This window comes from Phycodurus eques, chromosome 6 (genome assembly GCF_024500275.1).
Source record: "Phycodurus eques isolate BA_2022a chromosome 6, UOR_Pequ_1.1, whole genome shotgun sequence".
NCBI classification, from domain to species: Eukaryota; Metazoa; Chordata; class Actinopteri; order Syngnathiformes; family Syngnathidae; genus Phycodurus; species Phycodurus eques.
The window spans coordinates 25,572,185-25,579,356 of record NC_084530.1 but is presented as its reverse complement, the minus strand read 5'-3'; the positions used below and the strand labels follow the sequence as shown (position 1 = coordinate 25,579,356).

The window sequence follows — 7,172 nt, the reverse complement described above, 5'->3', positions numbered from 1 at the left end:
ATTAAAAAAAAAAATCACCAAATATATAAAACGAAGCTTCAAAATTGTGAGAAATCAAGTCCTTGTCTCTGCTCTCAAACGCTGTGGGCGTGAAGACGCCCACTGAAAAAAAAGGAACGCTACTTTAACTAGCATCTTTCTGATGTCTTCACATTACTTCGAGTCATGGGAAAATAAAAAATACATATGTATCATCAATTTTATATATGTGTTCTTTGCACGTTTTCAGCAATTATCTTCAAAAATGTATAATATATTTATAAACAAAACTCTGAATTCACGTTACAGTACTGTACTTCGTGTTTATTTATTAATTTTTAATGTTTACATTGCATATTATGCTCCAAATGTTATAGTCTAAAGGGCATTTCTTCTTTTAAATCCATGGTTTTAGTGGGTGGATTTCATCAGCCATTCAAGAATTTGTTTGTGTGCAGCTTCCTGGTTACACTTGATGTAGCGACATAGATAGATGTCTATCTATCTATGTCGTTTTAAATGGCTTGAACACAAATAATTGAGTCTCTAAAGTGCCTTCTAACCCATTAAGTGCAAAAGTAAATTTTGTCTGACTTCCTATTTCTGAAAATGTGTCTGCGACCGAGCCGTTCCGCGCTTTCAACAGTGGAGCCATTTTTTTCAGTAACCACCCCCAGGTTGCGTTTCTTCGCCCATGACATGATCAACTAGGCTGGGCGAAGCAATGGCCAGGCAACACTATTTGAAACACTATCACGAAACACCGTAGGTACGACACCGCGGCTCTCATGTCGGAGTTAAAAGGTAAGCTGAGCTGCATTGAAAAGTTGAAAATGCTCCAAAATATGGTGTGCAGAGAGCTATGATTTCTTGATATTAGGGTTATTGTATTGTCAGACATTTTATCAAGACAACTGGGAACTGTTTAAACATGTGCAGGAAAAAAATGCACAATGACTACTTTACATTTTGAAAAAAAAATGCGCATCTCCTTTAAATGTGCAGGAATCACTCTAAACATCATACCTTTTTGGGGGGGGGGAATTCTCTTTTCAAAATATTTTTTTTTTACACAAATATCTACAAGCTAGTGTCAGACCATGTGGATCTGATCCACACTGTGCAGTAATTTACATTTAACTTGGAAAGTCTTGTAAAAACATGTCACCAGATGCTCAGGCTGCAATTAAAATCCTATATATACTGTATTTTATTCCCTCGTTGCTCTGGATCCAACTTGAACTGCTTTTTACGGTTGACTAACGGCTGTTGAACCTTCACCGTAACACTTGAGTTGGCTGTTTGGAGTGTTTGTGGCAGGCCAACGGTGTCATGACCACAATGACGGGAAAAGCCGATGAGGAAATACCAGGAGGATTGCACGGTAGACACGGAGCGAGTGAGAAGAAGTGATGGCGGGGGGTTTAGTGAGGAAAATGCAGTTATGACTTCCTGTTTACGACAGCTTCTGGCGCCAAGGTTAGCTAGCGTGTGGCAGATATGACGGCTGTATACTTTCCTAATGCGTAAGTGTGTTCATCTGTGTACGCACTGCAACTGTCACAGTTTCCATGCTTGTTACCGTCCAGGAGCGCAGACAGCATGTTTGGCCTGTCGTCACGGCAACAAGGGGATGCTGATTGACTGCCTCCATGCCCTCAGTACCCGCGTAGCATCCTTTATTTGGCAGATCAGGCTCACCAGTAGGGGTGGAAGATGGAAATAATCCACATTGCATACTGATTAATGCAGGAAAAATGTCTCTTAAGATTTTCCAGCTCGTGCTCGAGTGCTGACTCGAACCAATGCAATATGAAAAAAGACCATATTGCAAAAAAATAATGCACGGGTTTTTCAACATTGGCTACAATTGTTTTTTTTTTTTTCAAAAAGGTCTTGGAGGTAAAATTCAACAATCTCAAGTTGTAGTTGAAACTGTTCTACTCCAGTCCTGGAGATGGCAGTAATATGCAAAACAAAGTGGTTGATAACTTCTTTGGAATCACCCTTTCACAACGATGAATGCCCTTTAAAAATAGAGATTATTAAACACAAACTAAAATAAAAAATAAAAAAATGTGTTCCATCGTCGGTAAAATGTGTGGTATTTTAGAACGGGCACGGTGGACGACTGGTTGGAGCGTCAGCCTCACAGTTCTGAGGACCCGGGTTCAATCCCCGGCCCCGCCTGTGTGGAGTTTGCATGTTCTCCCCGTGCCTGCGTGGGTTTTCTCCAGGCACTCCGGTTTCCTCCCACATCCCAAAAACATGCATGGTAGGTTAATTGAAGTCTCTAAATTGCCCCTAGGTGTAAATGTGAGTATGAATGGTTGTTTGTTTCTATGTGCCCTAATATTGGCTGGCAACCAGTTCAGGGTGTACCCCGCTTCCTGCCCGATGATAGCTGAGCTGTGTCTCCTCACGAGGGTCGCGGGCGTGCTGGAGCCTATCCCAGCTATCATCGGGCAGGAGGCGGGGTACACCCTGAACTGGTTGCCAGCCAATCACAGTGAATACATTTTAAGAAACTTAAAAAAAAAAATAGCAGAATAAAATTTGGTCCATTGCCAATAGAATCTGTGGCATTTTACAAACCAAGAACCACACTTTGTCATGAATAAACTTCCACCAAGGCTGGAAGAAAAAAAAAACATTTGGTCCATTCAGCCATCTATTTTCCATACCACTTACAACAGAGAATGGGTAGCATATCCGCCTAACAGTTCTGAGGTTGGGGGTTCGAATCCGGCCTTTGGCCTTCCTGTGTGGAGTTTGCATGATGCCCCTGTGGTTGTGTGGATTTTCACCGGGTACCCCGGCTTCCTCCCACAATCCAAAAAGATGCACCTTAGGTTCATTGAAGACTAAATTGTACTTAAGGTCTTAGTTTGACTGGTTGTTTGTCTATGTGCCCTGCGATTGGATAGGATGGACAAGACTATTTATATAAAAAAAAAAATGAAAGTCAGAACAGGATTTATACCTTTGAAGAGGAAGTGGTGGGGGACCACAGACGATTGAGGAAAGGCAGAAGTGCGATGAAGGCCTGATGACTTAGAGAGTTGCGTGCGAGTGAGCGACCATGTGTGTGTGTTTTTTTTAATCAGAATATTGTAAGCTCTTGCGCAATGTGTGACTCTTATGTTTTGTGTGTGTGTGAGGATCACATGCGGAGCTGCTTTATTGTCATCTGGAATAGATTTTAGGGAGGGTCTTGATTGCCCTCATCATTGACTTGACCCACCCCCCGACCCAACTACCATCCCCGACCTCTTCTTAATGGCATCGACGGGTAGAGTGCAGCGTTTGTTGAGCATTTGTGTGTAAACCCCCCGCATACTTTTCACTCTTTCAAGATGACATCACACGTCTCCTAAGACTCTTGAATGGATGCAGACCTTCTGCGGTTGATGGAGCAATGGTGGTGAACATTCCAATGCGAAAGCTGTATCAAAAAAAGGTTGCCTCCACAAACATAATAATGTTATATTATTTTAAGTGTTTTCAAACAAATAACTATTACTTTACTACTGTTAGTGCAGATTAGTGATAGACTATGGCGCATGGCCGATTTATGTACAAATTTTGTATGGAAGCAAAAAACGGAGATTCCCCTGTCCAGGTCGGACTTGACTTTTATTTTTAAAATAAGATTATTTTGACATTTGTAAGAAACGATATTACTTTGTGTCAGGGAGTTTCCTTAAAAGGAGACATCAGTGCCAAGATAAGTTACATTTTGTGAGCGTGACTTCCGCGTCCATTCTCGATACATATCCGATTTACATTCAAATACGAAAGATGCCTGGGTCAGATATGGGGGGGGGAACAAAAACAGAATTGTACCGTTCACATTGACATGAAAAAAAATAAATCTGACATGTCACCTAGAGTAGGGGAATAGAAATAAATAAAATACAATAATTTTGACCTGCAGTGTGAACATTGCTGTTCTCACTGTTCTCATTGAGGCAATAACCTGCAATATTCGTCTTTATTTCACAGAGGATAAAGACTATATGCATGTGAATACTGTCTGTCTACATGTTGCCCCACCGTTTGTGTTCAAATATCCGTTGCTCAAAATTCATTGCCATTGACGGTTGTATCAGTCAAATAACCATGTTGAATGAGTTAAAGGGTTCTAAAACTGCCATATTGTTAAAACTCAAACCGCTAATCATAGCATATGAATGACGTTTTCCATTCTGTCAGTATTAAGCTTACAAGTCTTTGTTTAGGCAGTTGGTTGGTTGTTTTAAATATATGCATAATGCTCGTTTAGTTTGACCGTAAATTCAGCTGGGAGTGGCATTAAGCAGCTTTAAGCCTTATATATATATACTTGAGTGCTTATCTCGTTTGCTCTTGCAAGTGTAAGCAATTTATAAAAAAAATTAAAAAAAAGCCGTATGCACTACTGTCTCCATGAGTTAAAATTATTTCAATTATTATCTCCTCTAAATGAATACTTCTCTGGGAAAGTCCAAACCTGAGCAGTATTATGTTTGTTAAGGCAGAATCTTTGTATATTTATTTCATATTGATCTCTTTGGAATGTGCATGATTCATTTTCCTGGTTAAAAAAACAACAACAACAACTTTGATTCACATTCTCTTTATAGTTGGAAAGTTCCAGTTAAAAGATTTTGTTTTTGTGTTTTCAGGAGTTTCCAAAAGGCACTCAAGCAACGCTTCTCTCGTCACCACTCTCGTTTGCGTTGACACGTCCATGTCTTATCTTTGTATTAGACCTCTCAGATGACGGTCGGAAGGGGAGGCGGCGGGTGGGGGTTCAGGAGGATCGGTTGTCTGCTTTTATGCACCCTTTGGCTGGTTCGAACACAACATCCTCTCTCGGGTTGTAAAAGAACATCCTGTACAGCGTTTCAGTTTCTAAGCTTTTGTCTCAGGAGTCTGCTTCCTTTTATGAGATGCCACTGATGTTGTTACATCTAATTTCAGCTGTAGTTTAGTGGACAATTTTCCATCTTGATCAGAAAACTTTTAGGACTTGTGGGAGTGGAAATTAAATTCATTTAAATGCATTAAAACTCTCACAAGCAATGAGCTTTCAAAAGTGGGAGTACGTCCTCTAGGGGGCGTTAAAGGAGTTCTTGGGTGGTTGAGCAGCTTGAGAAATTTTTTAAATTGCTAAGCAAACTTCAGTTACACTCCAGGAAAGTTATTTTTTTAAATGGTAATGTAATTATGTAATTTTAGTGGGACTGTTATTTTGTGTATTAATTAGGAGCAGCCAACAATTTAAAGTGTGAAAGTGAAAATGTTTCATTAATAGTGCTCAGTATGTTATATTGGAAAAATTGTACAACTCGCATATCCAGTCATCCTTTTCTATTGAAATGCCATTTTCATCAGCTTTTAATAATTACAGCAATGTACTTGTTTGTGGATTGTGATTTCATGCTTTACTCTAATACAGTACATCGTGCTGCTCCAAGTGTGCATGTCTTAAACACCACGGGGCAGTGTAAGACCATCGCAACTAAAGTGCAATAATAGACACTTTTCACAGAGGATAAAGAATATATGCGTGGAGTATTGTCACGACCATTTGTATTCAAATGTAAGTTGTAAAAGTATATACTGCAATACCAATGCTAGTTTTAGTAGCCTGTTTATGGCGTTTCCAATTGTCTTTGCAGTAAGCTGGTAGACATTTGGTGAAGTGGTTTGGTTAAATACGTACTCTTTGATTTATGTTTAGTTTTAGAGTTAACTTAAACGGAGTGGTAAAAATTGAAGCCTGGTTTTCTGTCTGCTGCTGATTGTGAAGTTTGCTGCCACCATTTAGTGCTAAAAAAAATTTCTGGCAAGTCGAGGCAAAAAAAAAGAAAAACATTTCGAGGGAGTTTCCAATAACACTATAAAAAAAAGCCGGTACATTTGGTTGTAGTCTTTTTTTTTTGAGGGGTTGGAAATATTGCTATACATGGCAACAAAAGTTAGCAACACACTAGCACTGGTCCTGGTAATCACAGTAATGATTGAGACAGTACCACCCCAAAAACAGATTTGAACGTGTGACAACAGTGCTGTAATTATTCAGACACCTGGTAACTCTTAAATTGTGTGAAACAAGTTACACAGCAGGTCTAATTTAAAAAAAGAGAGCTGTTTAAAACCATAATGTTCAATTAACAGCTGCCTGTCAATCAAAGCTGAGCAATATTAAAATTGATGAAGGCAGAAAGTGATCGGGCATATGGACCAAATGAAGTGTCAATTCAGTGTGAGTGAGATTTTTCACTACAGCAGCTATTTAACCAACAATGACAAATACAAATAAAAACCCCAAACACACTACACGTTTTTTTTTTTAAATATTATTTTAATATTTTTCTTTAAAAAAAAAAAAAAAAAAAACATGTCCATCGTCTGAAGATGAATCTATTGACCTCAATGTCAACATTACAACAAGGTTGTTCTGGATAAATTGAATTAGAGAGAGGGGTAAGGGAGGCGTAAGAAGGGAAGAACAACAAAATAAAAGTCCAAAAACAAACAGATAAAAGAAGGAGGCGGTGGCGGGGAGGTGGGATCAACTAATTAGAATGTTTAAAACACTCATTGATGTGCAGGCCAGTGTACAGAAAGCCGAGTCACAAAGGAAACACTTCAGAAAGAAAAATCTACAAAGAGTTGGAGGCGTTGGAGGGTGAGGCGGCTTGAAAAGATTGAACATGTATAGCATGACGGAAAAATGATACTTTGATAGGGAAGCGGGTGTTAAAAGCATGAAAGTGGAGAGAAGACATGGGCAAAAATCCTGCGCAAATATTCTTATTTAAAAAGGGTGTAGAGGGAGATTAAATAAAGCAATTAAAACAGCCTCTTATAAAGTAAAAGAACGTGAATGGACTTTCAGAACTCAACTGTTTTGGCATTCAGTGGGCGGGTGCTGGGAGGACAAAACAGACCGAGAGGGAAACAAGACAGAAAAAATCCTCAATAGCATCATAAAAAAGTTTTTTTTTCTTTTTTACAGTAAATTCTACAAAACAAAAAGCAGAGCGCTCAAAAGATCGACACCCCCTTTGCGCACACACAAACCAAATTCCTCCCGTGTTCTCTTACATTGACTTATCCTTGTATAGAATATATATTCATGTATCTATTTATATATATGTATAATTTGTAGGGTGTCATCACAGACAATACAGGCCAGAGCG

At 39.2% G+C, this 7,172-nt stretch overlaps 1 protein-coding gene and 1 long non-coding RNA gene across 7 annotated transcripts in view; one reads left to right on the top strand and one right to left on the bottom strand.

Annotated features, from left to right (window-relative positions):
- The first annotated feature begins 695 nt into the window (after nucleotides 1–695).
- Nucleotides 696–7,172, top strand: part of LOC133403553 (uncharacterized) — a 30,810-nt gene continuing 24,333 nt past the window's right edge. Inside the window, exon 1 of the long non-coding RNA XR_009768705.1 lies at nucleotides 696–783. This is a non-coding gene — a long non-coding RNA (uncharacterized LOC133403553). The remainder of the gene's footprint in view (nucleotides 784–7,172) is intronic.
- LOC133403552 (bromodomain-containing protein 4-like) overlaps nucleotides 6,350–7,172 on the bottom strand; it is a 29,420-nt gene continuing 28,597 nt past the window's right edge. For all 6 annotated transcript variants that reach the window (XR_009768703.1, XR_009768704.1, XM_061678492.1 and 3 more), the window contains one exon: nucleotides 6,350–7,172. This exon is cut by the window's right edge and continues 624 nt beyond it. The gene's annotated coding sequence lies outside the window, so the exon portion shown is untranslated.